Raw genomic sequence first — 20003 nt, 5'->3', positions numbered from 1 at the left:
CATGTCTGGGCAGGAGCATGAATGTGGGCAGAGACCTCTGTGCCCTGCCCCCCCCCTTCTGTGAAGGCAAACCTGACCGCCTGTGGAGGAGGGTCCCCCCCACGGGATGGGTGCCTGAAGGGGACATTCCCTCTGAACTTGTAGGCCCGGGAAGTGAAGCCCTGCCTTGTAAAGCCGCTGAGATTTAAGAGACATCTCTTACCCAGCCTCGCCTGACTGATACACCTGCGGGAGGGGACAGGACAGAGGTTAAGATTCAGGTGGGGGCTCGGAGCCTCAGGGCCTTTACCTCCCAAAGGGAGGTTGCGAGGCTCCAGCAGGTGGCAGGTGGAGAGCCCAGTGTGCTGCTTAACCTAGGGCCGGCTGTGATTTCTTTCAAGCCCCGGGCCCCGGGCTGTGTCTCCAGGAAGCCCCTGGCCAGCGCCCTGGCCACCGAGACCATCGTGGGGAGTGGGGGAGGGAGGAGACAGCAAGAGTGCGTGGTCCAGATGGGGGCCAGTTTGTGGGGGAAGCATGGGAAGGAGGCCACACGCCAAGCCCCAGGCCGGGCCGGGCATTCAGTGTGAAATAACGAGGGAGGGATGGGCGGCCGTTGTCTTGTCTTCCCATAAACGCTGCCCGGAATGAAAGAGAGGAATTCCAAATAACTTGGACCAGTATTTAATTATTCTGATTTATTAACGCCGAGTACATAGAGCAGTCCCCTGGACGTGACATCCCTCATTCCCGGGCAAGTCTGGGAGTCTGGCTGGCCTCCCGCCGCCGCCTCCCCGATCCTTTTCATTACCATCGACATGATTATTTACAACGGCCGGGCCGGGGGAGGAGGGCGATCGCTGTGAAGTTCACGGTAAGTTCAAGGGCTCTTGTGGGCAGCAGCAAAAATCAGAGGATGGCCTAGCGGTGGGAAAGGGGGACCCTGATGGTCAGGGGGTCTCCAGCGGACTTGGCCCAACAGGCAGAAAGCAGAACATGAAGTCAGGGACTGAGGGAGGTCTGTGGACGAAAGGGTGGGCCCGTGCAACTTCCAACCTCCTCCCCCGCCACCTCTCCTTTCTCCTGCTCCTGCTCTCCCTCCTCCTCTTCCTCCTCCCCCTCCTCGTGCCCCCTCCTCTCCTCCCCCTTCTCCCTCTCTTCCATTTCCTCCTCCTCCCTCCACTCCTCTTCCCCCCCTCCCCTCTTCATCCTCCCCCTCCTCATCCCCCTCCTCCTGTTACCCCCTCCCCATCATTGTGCTCCCCTTCCTTTTCTCTCCACGTGCTCTCCCTCCTCCCCTCCTCATGCTCCCCCTCCTCCCTTTCTTCCTCTTCCTCCTCCCTCTCCCTGTGCTCCCCCTCTCCCTCCCCTTCCCCAGCCTCCTTCTCCCTCTCCCCTTCTCTGTGCTCCCCCTCCCCCTCTGCTGCCTCCTACTTCCCCGCCTCCTCCTTCTTCCCCTCTGTGTGCTCCCCCTCCTCCTTGTCTCTCCCTCCTCCTCCTCCTTCTCTCTCCCTCCCCCTCCTCCTCTCTCTCCCTCCCCCTCCTCCTTGTCTCTCCTTCCTCCTCCTCCTTCCTCGGGGCTGGCCCAGATCCACATGGAGAGCCAGGTGCCCAGCTAGAGCCCCTTGCGCCAAGTGCCCAGTCCCTGCATTCCACACAGGCGAGCTCTGCCTCTCTATCTCAGAGCTGGGACGCCCAGAGGGTACTTTCTGGCTTCAGTGACCTGTGGCTACCAACAGTTGTCATGTGCCCACTGGGGACTTACACTGGGACAGTCCGCTAAAAGGAACGGAAAAGAGGAGGCTGTTCTACAGCCAAGAGGGGCTCACTTGAACCAAAAACCAAACACCCCCGACTGTGTCTGCTCTTGCCATCCTGGGCGCGGGCTTGCAGGGCTGCGAGAGAGAGAGTCTGAAAGAACAAGCAGGTAGGCACCCCCCTCCACGGCCACCCCCCACTCGCCCAGAAGAGACGGGCTTGAGCACCCGTGGATGCTGCCCAGAGTGCCCCTTCGAACCCTCGCCGCAGCCCCGCAAGGCCCATTTCGCAGCTGAGAACACCGAGGCTCAGAAACCCGCCCCGCGTCTCCGTATTCACGGGTGGCAACCGAGAGCCCGCCCCCATCCGGCGCGTCCCCGGCCATCTGCGCTGCGCGTACTTCCTCCCGTTTCAGTAGAATTGGGGCTTTTGTTTGGGCGGCCTGGAGCCGTGTGTACCTCATCCCTGTCATTATGTGCCCGGAAAGAAAAAGCTGAAGTACTGCCACCCACACCCAGCGACCAGGCAGTGGACAGGAGCCAGGTTTCCGATAAGCCAGAGAAGGAATCCGCCCGAGCACCGCCCCCTCGGCTGCCCTCGCCGCGCTTGTCTGGTTTGAAGACGGGCTGGTCTGGAGCATCTCCAGGAAGCAGGAGCTCACGTCGTGGGGGATTTTAGGGCCGGCTGAAGGCTCCCGAATTCTGAGTGACGAGGGGAAGGCCATTTCAGAAGTGCTGGAACGATGCTCATCACCCCCCGCTAATACCCAACAGTGCCCTAGAAGCTTCCGCTGAGGCCGTATAAGAGGCAGACATTGAAGGGAAGGGACAGATAACGTGACTGTCCACACAAAACGTTTAAGAGAATCAGGTAGAGGTTAATTGACCAAATAAGAGTACAGAAGGAGGTTGATTACGACAGAAATATTTGAGGGGAGGGGGCGCCCGGGTGGTGCCCGGGGGGCTCGGTCAGTTGAGTGTCCGACTCTTGATTTCGGCTCAGGTCATGATCCCAGGGTTGTGGGATCAAGCCCCACGTCGGGCTCCTCATTGAATGTGGAGCCAGGTTAGGAGTGTCTCTCTCTCTCCTTCTGCCCTGCCCTCTCTCGCTCTAAAAAAAAAAAAAAAAAAAAAAAAAAAAAAAAAAAAAAAAAAGTTTTTTAATAAAGAAATATTATCAGGAAGAGAACATCATTTTTTAAAAGTATTCTGTTCATAGTAATAAGCAAAATATAAAATACTTAGGATTAGGGGCGCCTGGGTGGCTCAGTCGGTCAAGCATCTGACTCTTAGTTTCGGCTCAGGTCATGATCTCACTGTCTATGAGATCAAGTCCCACATCAAGCTCTGCCGACAGCATGGAGCCTGCTTGGGATTCTCTCTCTCTCACTCTCCCTCTGCTCCTCCCCTGCTCACTCTGTGTCTTTCTCAAAAACATAAATAAATGAACTTAAAACAATTTTTTCAAGTAAAAAAATACTTAGGATTAAACTTAAGGTTCACAGAAGGATATAAGGTGAATGATTTAGTGAAGAGAGCGATACCATGGTGTAGGATTTTATTGTATTTTCTAATTTTTTTAATTTTAAGTAAACTCCGTGCCGTACGTGGGGCTCGAACTCCAGACCCTGAGATCAGGAGTTGCATTCTCTACCGAATGAGCCAGCTAGGCGCCCCCTGAATGCAAAATTTTAAAAAAAGTCAACACTGCAAAAGAGACTGGATAGCAAATCTTTTTCAGCTTTGCAAGCGTGTCCGTTCTGCCATGACACCACGCAGGACCACAGACAGCGCGTGAATGAACGTGTTCCGATAGAACTGTATTTATGGAGACCATCAGAGGGACCTAGTTTGCCAACCCCTGCTACAAATGACTCCCTCAAGCACAAAATAACTACAGCAAACACTATGGTACATCTAAATGGTGCCCTCTCTGGAAATATTCCCTGGGGAGGAATTCTTGGAACTTGGAAGGCCGGACCAAGGAGTATAAAATGCATTTTTGGGGCGCCTCAGTGGCTCAGTCTGTTGGGCGTCCGACTTCGGCTCAGGTCCCAATCTCAGGGTTGTGAGTTCAAGCCCCATGTCGGGCTCTGTGCTGACAGCTCAGAGCCTAGAACCTGCTTCAGATTCTGTATCTCCCTCTCTCTCTGCCCCTCCCCTGCTCACTTTCTGTCTCTCTCAAAAATAAACATAAAAAAAATTTTTTTTAATGCATTTCTGGTTTTGGCCACATCTTGCCACCTTGCACGTAACCAGTTATCCTTAAGGGTGACCATTTCACACTAAATATCACCAGTATTAGAGAAATCTTCCCAAAATTAAGTTAATCAGTTTTCTTCTAAGTTTATTTTTTATCTTGAAAGAGAGAGAGTGGGAGACAGAGACTCTCACGCAAGCTCCACACTGTCAGCACAGAGCCCGACACGGGACTCGATCCCACGAACTGTGAGATCATGACTCATGAAATCAAGAGACGGAGGCTCAGCTGAGTGAGCCACCCAGGTGCCCCAAGTTAATCGGCTTTCAGTGGAACTTCTGCAGTAATTATTGAGGGGAAACATCTTTTTTCCTGTTATATTTTTCAAAGTCGCCAGGGTGTCTCCTCTGAGGCAGCATGCGATGGCGTTCCTATTACTGTATGCAATGTCTATTTCGGGGCCCCTTAGACTCAAATATTTCAGTTCTTGTGCTATTTAAAGACAATCTTTTATATTTACTTTAAAGGATTTCCTTTGAAGACGCTAATTTAGCCAAGATGGAGTGTTGTGGGTTAGCCGCTCTGAGGTTCATGAGCGGGACTGAAGTCAGGACTCCGCGAGCGGAGTCTCCCGGCTGCTTCCAGGCCACTTGGTGGGACTTTGGGAGCATGGCCCTTCCTGGCCACTCCTGTCCCTGCGCTGCCAAGGCCTTCTCCTAAGGGGGTCAAACGAAGGAGGGAACCGAGCCTGTGGGATCGCCCGCCATCATGAGGCCATTTGGAGCTGTTCACCTTTAACAGTGTCTCAAACTTAATGTCCAATGTAATTGCACGCGCTGTATATGGATGTAAATCCGTGCGGGGTGAAGACCTTTCATTTTTTACTTGTCTGTGTCAAACGAATGGGCAAAGGCACCATCCCCCAAAATGAAGTCGTGAAGTGACTCAAAGTTGTTTCCCTGAAACAAAAGCCAGCAGGTGCTAGAATCTCAGGACTTCTGCAGCAAACCTTCCCCATACGGCGCCCATGGGAAGATGGACCCTCCTCAACAGGTGAGGGCTGCTGGCAGCCGGCCAAGGGCACTAGCCCTAGATGCCCCCGCAGGGCCTCTGCCTCAAACCTGGACCCACCAACCCCAACGGGGCATGCCAGCTCTTCACAAAACCCAGGAGGGAGGCTCTGTTCCTGGGGGTTCCGGTTACAGTGCGGAAACTGAGGCACGGGAACCAAGGGCTTCTAACCAGCCCGTGAACTGGGCCGTAGCCCTGCATCCCCCCTGCCTGCCCATGTCTTTCTCATGACTCCTGCCCTTCCCCTCTCTTCCAAACGGCCTGCTCTCAGCCTCCTCGGAGCCTGAAAGGCACATGACCCAGTCTTTTCTGAATTATGCTTAAGAAAGAAAATACAGGGGCGCCTGGGTGGCTCGGTCGGTTGAGCATCCGACTCTTGATTTCAGCTCAAGTCACAATCTCATGGTTCATGGGTTTGCGTTCTGCGTCAGGATCTGTGCTGACAGCTTGGAGCCTGCTTGGTTTTCTCTCTCTCTCTCTCTCTCTCTCTCTCTCTCCCTCAAAATAAATAATCTTAAAAAAAAAAAAAGGAAGGCTGGGTGTCTGGGGGCTCAGTCAGTTAAGCATTTGCCTTTGACTCAGGTCGTGATCTCACAGTTTGTGAATTCAAGCCCCACGTTGGGCTCTGTGCTCACAGCTCAGAGCCTGGAGCCTGCTTCAGATTCTGTGTCTCCCTCTCTGCCCCTCCCGTGCTCACGCTCTGTCTCTCTCTCAAGAATAAACAAACATTGAAAAAAAAAAAAAAAAAAAAGGAAGGCGAGTACATCACCTCCTCAAAGAAGCCGGCACCATCCATGGATGCACGTGGCATTGTCTCGGGTGCTCAGGGACACTTTGGGCCCAGGCGTCCACGCTCAGTTCTGGCTCCACACCCTAGCAGCTCCCACACTCACCGTCCCACTGTCTGAGCTCCTGCCAAAGGCCCCACCGTGACTCAGAGCCCTGCATGGGCCACCCCTGCAGCGCTCCCCGTTCCCAGGGTCTCTTTTCCAGAAGACCCTCTGCGTGCCTCCCCTATCATGGGGTTGGCCCCCAGCCTCGGGCCCCAGCAGGCCCTGGGCCAAGCACAGCTGTCTTTGGAGGCCCCCTCGGCCTTCGAGTGGTCACCCGCTCTGATTTCAGGGAGCAATTTGCCTTCAGTGCACCCACGATTTGGATGGAATCCCAGCGTTTTGTCCTTGACACGGTGCACTTCCTGCCCGGGCACCGGGCCCTGGACTCGGGAGGCCGATCCAGGGCACGCAGGCTGCCCACAGAGGCCCGGGCCCTTCCGGTCAGAAGTGAGGGCCACACGGCGGGTATCCACCCCACTGCATGGAAAATCTCCTGGGGAGACTCTGAAACACCGCCGAGCAGGTGCACGCCTGTTTCTGGCTTAGCGGAGGCGGCAGGGACGCCCACACTCACGCCTCCCCGGCCCATCCTGGGCAGTCGGGCTACAACCCGCCGAGTCCCAGCCACCTCCATCCGCACGGGGCCCAGCTGGGCAGCAAACCCGGAAACTGGAACCGTGCTAGCTGCCGGCTCATAGCTTCAGCCACATAGGGGGACATGAATGTGCCAGACAGGAAGGATGTGCAGGGTGTGCACTGGTGTGTGGGGGAGGCACTGTGTCCATGGTGACCTGAGGCCTGGCCTCTGGTCTCTGTGGACCCGGCACAAACTAGGACAGAACTCCCCACCCCGGGTCCCGGACCCCATCTGCCGTCCACAGGCCCCGCGTCCATTCAGCTTCCCTGAGGCTCTCTCTGGAGGCCACTGGGCCCCCCCCCACCAGGCCGGCTCACCCCGGGGTGCGGAGAGAGGGATCCCAGGGGCGTAAAGGGCTTTTCTGTCCCGCTCAGTCAGGAGGCCAGTGAACCAGGAGCGTGGTGGGGGACCGCAGTGTGGGCTGCGTCCTGCCTCCAGGGCCCACGCTCTCCTTAGACCCCCAGGACATCCCCCATGGCTTTCACAGGACATTGGTAAGTGTCTTCTGCCTGGTCACCCCAGAGGCCTGCATCGTGTCCCTCTCCCCGCTCCTCTTCCTCAAAAGGCCCTTTGAAGCTACTTCTCCTTCCCTTCTCTGTGCTCGGGGGACCCGGGTTCCTTCCTTTCTCTGTGCTCCCCGAGGACCACTGAGGTCCTCTCCTTTCTCTGTGCTCCCCAAGGACTGGGGTTCCTTCCCTTCCCTGTGCTCCCAGGTGTGGGGACGGCTAAGAAACCAGCTCCTATCCTGGAGTCCTCACCTGGGGACTGTTAACTTCCAGCTTCTTAGAAGTGAGGACTTCCTGCTTTCCTGGATCATTTGGGGGTAGTTAGTACAGGAAGCTGAAGCTGATGCCCACTGTAGGGCCAGAGAATGTCCGTGATGTGTAAGTAAATGGAATTCTGTGCAGAAAAACGCACGATCGCCCATGCAGTGTCGGTTGGTTGGAGGGGACGCTCTGCTTTCCGTAGCCTCCTTCATTATACCTAAAATGATGTCCCCGTGACTTCTGCACATTTTCTGCCGCAGGACAGACCCTCCCTCGGCTCCCACTGTGCCCCCCGGCTGGCAGCGCGCTGCTGAGCCGGAGAAAGAAGGTTTGAACCCGGCCCGGCTTCCTGCTGTCAGCCCGCGAGCTTTATAGGAAATTCTTGAGCTCAGATGCGGCGATATTTTAAAGTCTTGGAGCCAGGTTGCTGCGAACCTTGAGAGCCCCGTGCTGGCGTGGAGCCCACAGAAGAGCTGGGGGGCCCCCTTTATCCCACAGAGGAGCCTCCCGCCGGCCCGCCCTCTGTTTTTTTCTCTCTTGCAAACCTGTCTTTGCCAAGAGCCTGCCTCCCTTTTCCCTGTTCTCCTTCCTCCATCCACACCCCACTCTTTCCTTCCACTTTTCTATCATTTTTATTTCTCCTCTGTCTGCTTCCACTCTGTACTGTTTTTATTCCCGTAAATATAACCGGACCTTGTTGTTGTTTCACCTTTGACATCTTTTCCAATTTTTTCTATAACATTGAATTAAAAAACAAACAAACAAAAACTCCCCTTGGGTGCTAACCTGCGGTCACACTGATGTCCCACGGCCACAGTCCGTAAACTTCCTGGTAACGGGACAGGTGAACCACACCACCTGTGCAGGGCTCTGGGCCCCACGCCCAGGGCTGGGGCCTCCCTCTCACTCTCCATCCAGGACGTAGAAGTCTATGCCGAGTGACGGTGTGGTTCCATCCCAACCTCATGTCAGAGACACCCCCCCCCCCCAGAGCTAAAGCAATAATGACCTCACCGCTTGACCCGTGGTGTGGATAACCTCTGTTCGCCTGGATTTTTCCATGAGAAAAAGAGAATCTCTCCGATGGTGAAAAACACCAGGTTTGTTGCTGGAGACTTTCCCGTGGGGGACCTACTGCAGCCCAGGTGCAGTTTCTACCCACCTTGCGCCCCCCACCACACAGACCCTGCTTCCGGGGTGCCCTCCAGCCTGCAGCTCAGCTGACTGGACCAACAAGGAGGTGGGGAGGGGTGCCTGCCTGGTGGGGCCACAGTGGTCACACAATCTAAAGCCAGAAGCTCTGTGTCCTGGGACGCCTGGGTGGTGCGGTCGGTGAAGCGCCTGACTTCAGCTCAGCTCATGATCTCCCGGTTAGTGAGTTCAAGCCCGGGGGTCGGACTCTGGGCTGACAGCTCGGAGCCTGAAGCCTGCTTCGGATTCTGTGTCTCCCTCTCTCTGCCCCTCCCCCACTTGTGCTGTCTCTCTCTCTCCCTCAAAAAATAAACATTTAAAAAAATGTATAAAAAGTCCTTAGGCAAACATTGGGCAACCTGACCTTGCTGTCACTGAGACCATCAAGTAGGACAATGACCTCACGACGTAAAGATCTTGTCCACGCGTACTTGTATGTAACGTGAGTCCCGACGTGTACTACGCAGAATGTATGGCTCAGCGCCTAGAACAAACTCCATCGAAGGAGGTGCTAATCATCCGAGACACCGTGAAGACAACACACATTCCTCCCAAACGAGGAACCGACGTTGGGGAACGAGCGGAGCAGCGGATCGCTCGCTGGCGGCTGCGTCTTTACAAAGCTCTGACAGAGCCAGGCTGCGGTTCCGGGGTTGCCTCCAGGCTGTCCTCCTGATTGAGGCCTCGGCCGGCGCCAACCGCAGCCGCTCCTCCCCTGGCGCTCGGGCACCTGGGCCTGCATCCTCCTCCGCGTCTCGGCGAAGTCCGTCTTGCGGGCAGAAGGCGATGCCTCCCTTATAGTGATTTCCGGTTAACATTGTCCCTTCTCGGTTTCCGTGCATGCGCGGGGGGAGGGGTTGCGTGCGTGTGTGTGTGTGTGTGTGTGTGTGTGTGTGTGTCTGCACGTGCGCGCGCGCGGGGATGGGGGGGTTCTGTGCGTGCGTGCGTGCGTGCCGCGGGGGGGGGGGGCGGGGTTCCATCATCCCTACCTCGTCACTGGACAGGGTCCTCAAGCTCCGGCTGTCACTGAGGCTGAGGTGTCACCGCGCAGAGCCATGCAGCCTGCACGTGAGGGTCCCCTCCCCCCCCCACCCACCGTGCACACCCGACGGACGCCCTGCACAGCCTGCCGACAGCCGGTCCCCAGGACGCCCTTCATCAGGACGCGCGCAGCAGCCAGAGGCGCATAGACACCCCGGTTTGGGCAGGAAGGGGACAGTGTCCTGGTGCAGCGCTGTCTGCAGCAGGTCCCCCCTCACCGAGAAGACATCCTGCAGGGATCCTTGACCCTTGCAGTTGGGCTGGGTTCTCCTTTCCGTGGCCTCTGCACGCCAGGCCCTGAACGGAACGAATGGCCACCAGTGATTCGTCATAACAGAGCGACAGAGGCAACTCGCATCCACTGGCCCTTAAAACTTCTACCTGGGAGCGACTCACATCATTTCTGCCCGCATACTGATGGGCAAAGCAAACCCATGGCCACATCCGACCGCCAGTGGTTTGAGGGCGGTGCGATCTCCCTGGTGCCCAGGAGGAGGAACAGTAAACGACCCCCCCTCTTCGGCCAGAACCCTGCCACAATGATTCGATCCTGATTCCCCATCTAGCCCATGGCAACCCACACCTTCACCCCTCTGTCCAAGGCCCCACCAACCTCTCAGCCTTATCTGTTTCTGGGTGAGAGTCAGGTAGGGGTTCTGGACTGCTCTCTGTGCATGGGGTCACAAGTCCCGCTCCCCAGGGACTCTCGTGGACCGCCACTCAGCGGGCAGGTTGAGAGAGTGGAGAAGAGCCACCAGCACCCCCACGGAGGGAGACAAATGCTCTGCACACCAGTTCTCCCCCAGACCATGACTCCTGCCTTCCTCGTATATCCTGGAATTCCGGAGGTGATGAATTAAGAAGCTTACAACCGGATGTGCGATATACGGTGTCTTATCCACTGTGTTCAGCCTCCGCGGTCAGGGGTGGCTGAAAAGAATCCATTTCAAGGAAGCAACGGGCTTTGGAGTCTCTGACACCAGAGCCATGCGGTTTACAGTCCCTGGAAAATGCATCTGGCTCCAAGTTTTCCGGCGCCTACAGCCAGAGGAGACCCCAGGTTACGCAGACGTAAAATGTGGGCAACAGAAAACAGATGCCTGCAACTGAGGAGGCTAAATATTTCCTGGAATGGAACTCACGCAGGGATCGAGTGCTCCTTGTAGCAGACCATACTGACTACCATTGCAGTTCTACAAGAAATGTTAGTGAGCTTCTCAGCACAAAGCTCCATATGGACAGAGGATGTACCCACGAACTCAAATCGGGTTGTCTGTAGTGGGAGACTCGACTCCGTGAATTCCGACGCACAGGGATACATCTCAGAGCCAGGAGATGCGGGCAGGTCGCCTGTCCCTTAACCTGCCCCCCCCCCCCCCCAGATTCAGCATCTGAGGCTGCCTCCCACCCAGACAGGAAAGGCCCGTGTGCATTCAGGCACTTTTTGTGATCATCACGGTAGGTTTGGGCTTTTCTCAAACGAGATGGAGCGCCTCTGAAGCGTTTCACTTAGGGAGCGGGGCGAGACCTGGGTTTGAGGGGGCTGCCTGGCTGTCCGGCCGGTTGTTAGGCTGGGTAAGAGGGAGAGAAACCAGGTACTCGGCGATTCTCAAGGTGAGGTAAGAGATGATGACCGTGGTCCTGACCAAGACACAGATTGGCAGAGAGGAGTGGATGGTTTCCAGGGGAACCTGGGAAGTAAAATCCACAGAACAGAACTAGTGACAAAGTCCTAGTCCCCAGAGGAGTCGGGGACAGCGTCCAAGTGGACACAGGAGGCTCTTCTGGTCTTGGCCCCGGGTGGGGAGCACTGCCTGGAGTGGACCAGGGAGGAACGGACGAGGAGTGTGCATTGCAGAGCGTGGTGCAAGGTGGGTCCAGTGAGGCGGCCGGGAGGTGTCAGGATGCCTCGGGGACCGAGGCTCAGGAAAGGGACCGACATGGCAGTAAACGGCAGGGTGTGCGTGACAGGTGCATGACGGGTGCAACCTTGAGGGCTGATGCCGCCATCCCGGGGGAGTGTGAAGAGAGAGAACAGCGGAGTGAGGGGCAGCCGAGTGGTGACGAGGAAAGCAGCCAGGTCCCGGTGGGTGTCCTAGACGCCAAGCAGATTAGCGTCCTGAGGAAGAAACGCATTCCAGACAGATCACGTGAGGACTGAAACTTGGCGGTGTGTCCTCGCCAAGGACAGACGCGCAGTGTCTTCCCGATCTAATGGGAGACTTCGGGTCTCTGGGATGTCACCTCCCCGGCTACATCCTCCACAACTTTATGGCCACACACCCCTTCTCACAACCTGCCAGGACTTCATCTTTCCATTTTTCCAGTGCGTGTCCTGTTGTAGGAGAAAGAACAAATAAGCTGAGAAGCGGCATTATATCACTCCGTCAGGTCTTTGAAGCAGCTCCTTAAAAAGATTGCTGACTTTATTTTTACTTTTTTTAACGTTTATTCATGTTTGAGAGACAGAGAGAGGCAGAGTATGAGCGGGGAAGGGGCAGAGAGAGAGGGAGACACAGAATCCGAAGCAGGCTCCAGGCTCCGAGCTGTCAGCACAGGGCCCGACACGGGGCTCGAACTCACGAACCGTGAGATCATGACCTGAGCTGAAGTCAGACGCTCGAGTGACTGAGCCACCCAGGCGCCCTGCTGACTTTATTTTTAAATGATTAAAGTGACCAGGGGCATCTGGGTGGCTCAGTCGGTTAAGCGTCCCACTTCAGCTCAGATCATGATCTCGCGGTTCGTGAGTTCAAGCCCCGCATCGGGCTCTGTGCTGACATCTCGGAGCCTGGAGCCTGCTTCGGATTCTGTGTCTCCCTCTCTCTCTGCCCCTTCCCCACTCGTGCGCTGACTCTGTCTCAAAAATAAATAAACATTAAAAAAAATTTTTTTTAAAAGGCAAAATCATATTCTGAGATGCAAGGATCAAGTTTTGTGTTTCTACTTCCCAGCCTTCTGTGATAAAACACACTAAAAGTATCTAAAAGAAAATAACCATCCACCAACCCTGACTCTGTTGTTTTTCAAAATAAGGACCAGCATCGTGGATTTTCTAAAAGTCATAAATTATTCTGATATTTTTAGTAATGCAATAACCACATGTTCCATATGAGTAAAATATGACTAAAAAAAATTACGCGTTGTTCTTGGAAAAAGTGGAATTCTCTACTTGTGCCTAACACAAACCAGTCTCTCTTTGTAAATAAGATTCCAGAAAGGTCATATTTAACTGTTCAAAACATGGTGTATCAAAGATGCAAGTAAATTGTTGTATCATTTGTCTGAAAAGTATTTCAGCATATAATAGCTCTGTGCAAAACAGGATGAGATTCGAGCACAGCCAGTCTTGGAGCATTTTAAGACAGTGGGTGTGAAAGGCAGCACCGGGCCGTTGCCATCTGGCCCGCAGGCCTGCAGAACCGCTCAGGAAATCCACACGCCAGGGGTCTGCTGTCCTGGCTCTTAAGAATTCTCGGGTGTTGTGATCCTGGAATGTTCACACGTTTTCAAAATCAGCCTTTCGGTGTTCGTGTAAGGAAGGACGGATGGGCTATTTGGTAACACACATAAAAAGAAAAGTGGTTTTGAAGATCGAGTAACAGAGACAGGTAGGTTAGTATCGTTTTCTTAAGGAAAAATGGGATTTTAGTTAGATTATACAGTCCCCCGGATTATGGGGGTTTGCAGCGCCTGAATAAGAGGAACCCCTTACCAACGCTTAAACAGTCACAGCGCTCGCACAGCAGACAGGCCGAGGGCGCTGCTCAATTATTACGGGAGGAAGGGAGGGCGGATGGGAGTGGACGTTTGCGCCGGAATCTGTCCCGCCGCTCCTTTCATTCCTACAACCGCTCGTTACTATGACGCATTTTACTACAACTCGGTTTAAGAGGAAAAAAGTGCACAGAAGGTCAGAGTGGGCTGTCCACACAAAGATGCTTTAGTTCCCTAAAATAACCATTTAAATAGCCAATATGTCTAACTGGCAAATAAGTAACATACACGTCATTAACAAGTAGAACTATATGTAATGAAATAGAGTACATTCACTTAAGTTCCTAAGTACGTAATGTGCGTATCTATGTAAGGAAGTGGTTCCATCACCAGGTGTGCTCAGTGAATGGGGCTGCGGAGACGGTGAAGGTCATCTGGTCCAATTTCTTTCCCACGCAGGCACCCTACAAACGTTACTGCACATCGCCCACGTGTTAAGCATCTGTGGGCACCACCGCGAGGCACTCTTTGAAGCCTGGTTGTGTCTGGGGCTCCTGGGTGGCTTGGTCGGTTGAGTATCCAGCTTTGGCTCACTGGTCTCGTGATCTGTGAATCTGAGCCCCGCGTCAGGCTCTGTGCTGACAGCTCGGAGCCTGGAGCCTGCTTCGGATTCTGTGTCTCCCTCTCCCTCTGCCCCTCCCCCCATCACTCTCTGTCTCTCTCTCTCTCTCTGTCGAAAATAAATAAAACATTAAAAAAAATTTTTTAAGCCTCTCACAACCCCCACACTGGCCGTCCACACCTGCTGGACCCCTTCACCTGTCCTGCACCCATGCTCCTCCCTTCCTGCCTCCTCCCGTATTGACTTGCACACCCCAGATTCTTCCCAATCCAATGAGTAATTCGCCCTATCCAGCCCCTCCTCCCAAACTCATTCCAGAACACCCTATAAACACCAGATGCTCTTAAACTGCCTCAGAACCTTTTCCTCTCTCAATGTTTATTAAGAACCCCAAAGAGCTTCTGTTTATGTGGATTATATGTGTTAATATTTTCCATAGTAGAAATTAAAATGGCTAAGCCCCAAACATTTATTTCAAACATAATAATTATAGGGGCGCCTGGGTGGCTCAGTCAGTTGAGCACCAGACCTCAGTTCAGGTCATGATCTCACGGTCTGTGAGTTCGAGCCCCGTGTCGGGCTCTGTGCTGATGGCTCAGAGCCTGGAGCCTGCTTCGGATTCTGTATCTCCCTCTCTCTCTGACCCTCCCCCACTCATGCTCTGTCTCTCTCTCTCTCTCTGTCAAAAATAAATAAAACATTAAAAAAATTTCAAACATAATAATTACACATGAACATAAATGATGGCTTGTGCAAGAAAATCAGTGTACATTCCAAAACCAATTTAATGAGCAAACACTATTTCACTCTTAAGCAGATCTGCCCTGGGAGTCAGCTGGGTTCTCAGTCACTTCCGTGTTCTGTCTCTTCTGATAGGTTATTTTTGGTGAAAATCTGGCCTGGCACAGACAAGTAGTTGGGACAGGGGGAATCCTTTAACACATTTTCCGATTAGTATGGATATTGTTCTTTGATAAGATACCAGAACCAGGCAAACAGTCATTTCTTAAACTTTAATCGCAAGGTGGAATCAAAATCCTGCCAGGTGCTGGACCTGGCTCCAGCCCAAGGCTGCACAAGAGACGGAGACGTGGCTCTTCTGTGCTGCTTCCGACGGATACGGGACGTAAAGACACTGTGTTGACCGCTACATCAGGTTGCCTTTAAGTGAGAGAGCCAGGGTTTGACTTTCTTCGTGAGGTTGGAAATCGAAATAATCTAAATAATCTAAAATAAGTGTCTGATAGCCTTCAGCACACAGCTTGGATGCTGTTTCCTCCAGGTAATGCATTCACTCCTATGCAATTGAAGTCAATTCCATAAATCAGTTTAAATGTTCCTGGAGAAAGATCACACCCAGGTCGCAATTTTCTGTGCCATTTAAAAACGATATTGAGGGGTTGTGTATCTTCTCATCTCTGAACTATTCTCTCTACTCCTGATTGGGTGCCGATTACACTTGTGAGCAGCAGGACTAACACCGGGAAAGAGACGATCACTGGGCAACCCAGCGCCTCCTCAGCAAACCGGCCGGAACATCGCAACGCCGGTGCAGTCTCTCCCTCATTTACATGTGCACGGTCAGCACCTGGAGCATCACCTCTGCTGTGTGTGTGCATGCATCATGTGCATGTGTGTGCACGTGTGTGTCAGTATGTGTGTGCATGGGTTGCGTGTGTGCCCGTGTGTGCATTCACATGTGTGCATGCATTCGTGTGTGTGTGCATGTGTGTCTGTGTGTGCGTGCCAGCGTGTGGGGTGTGCGCACACGTGTGCATGTCAGCATGTGCATGTGTGCACACGTGTGTGCACACGTGTGCATGCCAGTGTGGGTGTGCGTGTGCATACATGTGTGCCAGTGGGGGGGCAGGTGTACACGTTCACACACGTGCATGTCCATATGGGTGTGCGTGTGAGCATTCACACGTGTGTGTCAATGTGGGTGTGGGTGTGAGTGCGTGCACGTTTGCGTGTCAGTATGGGTATGCGTGTGTGAGGGTTCACACATGTGTGTCCATGTGAGTGGGTGCGCACATGACAGGGTCTGTGTGTGCATGCACACATGTGTGTCAGTGTGTGTGCATGCATTCATGTGCGTGTCAGTGTGGGTGTGCATGTGTGCATGTACACGTGTGTCACCGTGGGTGTGGATGTCGGTGTGGGTGTGTGAGCATGCACACGTATGCGTGTCAGTGCATGGGTGTGCATGCATATGAGTGTATCAGTGCAGGTATGTGTGTACATGAGCATGCGTGTGTGTGTGCGCGTGCATGTGCACATCCGTGTGAGTGTGCTTTCCCTGCCATTTCCCACCACTCTCCTCCCATGCTTGTCACTAGCTGCCCGATTTTGGAATCTGACCTGATCCTCACTCTCAAAAACCTCCGCTCACCTCCCATCGGGCCCCGCCGTCCTCCCCCTACACCAGCCCTTGTCCAGCCCAGGACATTGTGTGTCCTCGGTGTCCTGTCCTGGTCAGGTTGTACGCGTCAAGAAGAGCCAACAGCCCCCGAGAATCTCCACAGTCCCCCAGACTCCAAGTCTGCACCCTGGCACTGACACCCAGCGCTCTCTGGACTGCCCATGTCCCCCGTGCGGACCGCTGTTGCCCCCACTGCTGGAGTGGAAGCTTGTGAGCCTGGCAGGTCCTGGTCCGGGCTGCCCTCCAGGCCCCGCGCAGAACAGGCCTCAAGAGGAGTGCGAGTGGGCAGAAGCCTCTGCCCACTGGGGGTCTCTCTGAGCCCCTGCTCACTTCTCACTCATCCTGCCGACCCCACTCCTCAGACCAGGCCCCGGGAACATAGGAGCAAACCATGCGTGGCCAGGCGTCACCACGGGTGTGATCCCAGGCCCCCTGGAAAGTGGCAGCGAACCCAGGGAACTGGAGCCAACACCCTGCTGTAGGGACACGTCCAAACCCTGCTTCCAAGGCGCGAGATAAGGAGGTTGAGTGAGATAAATGTGGGCTTAGCTGATCCCCTACGGACGGTGCTGTTACCTAGATCCTCGGGGTGTGTGTGGCTGCGCCCCCTGTTTAAGATGTGCATCCTCACCCCAGCTCCACGGAGGCCAACCCCCAGGTTCTACTCCACGGGGAGGCGCACGGCCCCCACCCCCCAGTGGCCTCTCTTCCCCAGCTGCTGTAAAAACCCCTTTGATGCCTCTGTTTAGCTCTGTTTAAACAACACCACTGGACCCCTGCAGGCTGCTATCCACAGGCTGGGTGGCCTTGCTCTTTTATGCAGAGGGTGTTGAGAAACTCCTGTGAAACTGTGGATAATTAGCCTTTATTGCTTCTCATTAGGAGGAGATTGTCACTCAGCGCAGATGGGCCCTGGGAGGGGCTGGGGGACCGGCCTGCATTTCTCCGCTCCCTGGAGACGGGTCCTGTCTCCATCTTCGTGGTCCCCAGGTGCTGCGGGTGGGTGTTCCCACGGGACACTGTGGTTTCTCGGGGGCCGTGGAGCCCGCACGTGCAAGATGTAGCTGTTTGAGGACGAAGGACTAATCGGAGAGGGGTGCGCGGTGACGATGCCAGGTTTACGGCTCCCCTGCAGGCGTAGAGATTGGCACGGACTTGGCTCTTAAACTCCTTGTTTGGAGACACTTAGAGAACCACAGGCACCTGCAGAGGCCGCACACCGTGCACGCGGGGAGACCATGTCCTGTCTCCGGTCCCGGTCCTCCTTAGCTGCAGTAAGACGGCGAGGCCAGCGAGCCGGCCTGGCTTCCACGTGGGTGTCACGGTCATGAATCACCTGTGAACGTTTGTGTCGCTGTCCCCACAAGCCCCCCCCCCCAGCCCGAACCCCTGCAGGCATGGATCTCCCTCAAAATGTCACTGCAAAAGGCCAGGAAGAGGCAGGCAAGAGTCTCCCCTGGAGAACACGCAGCCGGAAGACGGGCACGTGCAGAGATGACCTCCCAGTTGTTGGCCAACGGGGACGCGCACGGTGAGAGCACACGAGAGCGGGACTCACCCGGGGACGCGCACGGTGAGAACCCACGAGACAGGGGGACACACCCAGGGACACCCGCGTGGGCGCACACGAGGCCGTGGGACGCACCCGCCAGCGTAGTAACAGCAGCCGGGCCCCGCGTGCTGGTGAGGATGCAGTGGGGCGGGAACATGGTGATCGTGACCCACCGTCGGGCTGACCTGGACCTACCAACATCTCTGGCTGTCGTTCTGTCACAGAGATCTCTTCAAAACAGCCTTGTTGAAGGTGCCAGGTGGTCCAGTCTTGCCAATAAAGCAGGGGCCCAGTGGAGCCAGGTGCCACCCCTCGTCCCCTGCCCCCCATGCAGTGCCCTCCACGGACCCGTGTCCACCCCGAATGCCGCCGGCTCTCTCGTCCTTCCCTACGCCCATGCTCAGAAGTCCAGGCCCCCCGGAGAGCCCCCTCCTCTAGCTGCCCCCAAGATGTGCCCATCACTGCTCCATCGTGTGCACCATTCTGAATTTTAGTTGCCTGTGGAAACCTGTCTTCCCCACCAGCCCCTCAAGGGCAGGGTCCACATCTGGTTGCCCCCCGAGGACCCAACCTCCAGTATGCACAAGGTGCTTAATAATGTTCGTAAGCTATGCCCTTCACTGGCCTGGTGAGGAAAGTGCTAGTCGGGCCCCACTTTTCAGATGGGGAAGCCAAGGGGCGAGGCCTGCCTGCCTTTTGATCCCCGGGAAAACGATTGTCCTCCCGAGGCAATGCCGGCTTGCGGAAAACTCACCAACTGCAGTCGAGGAAGGTTTACAAAATGAAGGCCTAGCCCTATGCAATCCCACGCTCGCTGCTGGGAACACCGGGCTGTGACTTTGCAGCCATCTGTGACAGCCCGACATTTGCATGTTGCGGAGAGGAAGCGTGGGGCTCAGGCTAAGAATAGAAAGAACACCGAAAACGAAAGCTGGAAGTTAGAGGCCAGAGGCCAGAGGCCAGCCGGCCTCCCTGCAGGTGTGTGTTGGAGGAGGGCTTGGCGGGGGCGGCAGCGAATCCGGCCTCGGTTTCCTGCTCCTGGGCCTTTAGCACGGTGTCCGGCAGGAGGCCAGGGCAGCGATACGTGTCCCCGAGAAACAGGGAGAACAAAGCTGGGGTCCCCGCAGCCGTTTCTGGAGAAACGACCCCCCACCCCCACCCCATGCACCAGATTCAGACCATGGCTCACAGGGGAACGGGTTTTGTGATGGAGAAAGGCGAGCTAGGGTTGGGGTCCGGCCCCCACGTACGTCCCGCGTCACGTCCCTCGTGCTCACCCCCATTTCCTCATCTGTAAGATTAGGATGGTCCCTGGGATGAACGAATGAGTTAAGAATGCTGCATTTAGGGGCGCCTGGGGGGCTCAGTCCCTTAAGCATCTGACTTTTGATCTGGGCTCAGGTCATGATCTCAGGGTTGGAGAGTTCCAGCCCTGCATCGCGCTCTGTGCTAACAGCGCGGAGCCTGCCTGGGATTCTCTCTGTCCCTCCCTCTCTGCCCTTCTCCTCCTCACTCGCTCTCTCTCAAAATAAATAAACTTAAAAAAAAAAAGTGGCATTTAGGTCAGCGCCTGACATAGGGATGCACTCAATAGTAACAACTGCTCTGATTGTTTTTAATAGGAGACTTTTGCTCACGGGGCACCTTCTACACCCTGGGGACAAGGAGACCCCCCCCCCCCCCCCGCCCCGCCCCAACATTTACTCAGGGCGATGGACCTGCCGGCCTCCCCTCAGGCTCTGCGAGTGCCTGGAGGCAGGGACACTGATTTCACCCATGGCGACACCCCCAGGGTCTGCACAGTTGCTGGTATACAGCAGGCGCTCAACTCTGCACACGGAAGGGAAACACTGAAGGCTTTCCTGACGGTTCTTCGACAGCTGAGCTGCGGCCTCGCTGGCTGGGTCGCTCACCCTCCTTCTGGGCCCCCGGGCTCCGTGGTTCCTGGAGCCCCACGTGCAGCACCCCCTCCCCCACACGAGCACCCGGAAGGGCCACTCAGGGGCTCTTGGCCCCTTGCTGTGTTGACTGGTCCATTTCACTCACTCTCGTTTGTAAGGGGCAGTGGCCTACACTAAAGCTTCCTGCACACGAACAGCTTCTTCACTCAACACGCTTCTGGGAGCTTCTGGGAGCCCACACAAGGGCAAGGTGTGAGGCCCAACCCCTCCCCCGTCCCCACCCCCCCCCCAGCACAGCTCAAGGGATCAATTCTGC

The 20003-nt window shown here is 55.2% G+C and overlaps 1 long non-coding RNA gene across 1 annotated transcript; it reads right to left on the bottom strand.

Annotated features, from left to right (window-relative positions):
• Positions 1-17083: 17083 nt before the first annotated feature.
• Positions 17084-18933, bottom strand: LOC109497767. Its single transcript, XR_002737207.2, has 2 exons — positions 17982-18933; positions 17084-17298 (listed from the first exon to the last, which is right to left on the bottom strand). It is a non-coding gene; the product is annotated as an uncharacterized LOC109497767 (long non-coding RNA).
• Between the last annotated feature and the right edge of the window lie 1070 nt (positions 18934-20003).

The sequence above is a fragment of the Felis catus genome, chromosome A2 (assembly GCF_018350175.1).
Source record: "Felis catus isolate Fca126 chromosome A2, F.catus_Fca126_mat1.0, whole genome shotgun sequence".
Taxonomy (NCBI): domain Eukaryota; kingdom Metazoa; phylum Chordata; class Mammalia; order Carnivora; family Felidae; genus Felis; species Felis catus.
Note: the sequence above shows the minus strand (reverse complement) of the source record. Positions and strands in the feature narration are given on the sequence as shown.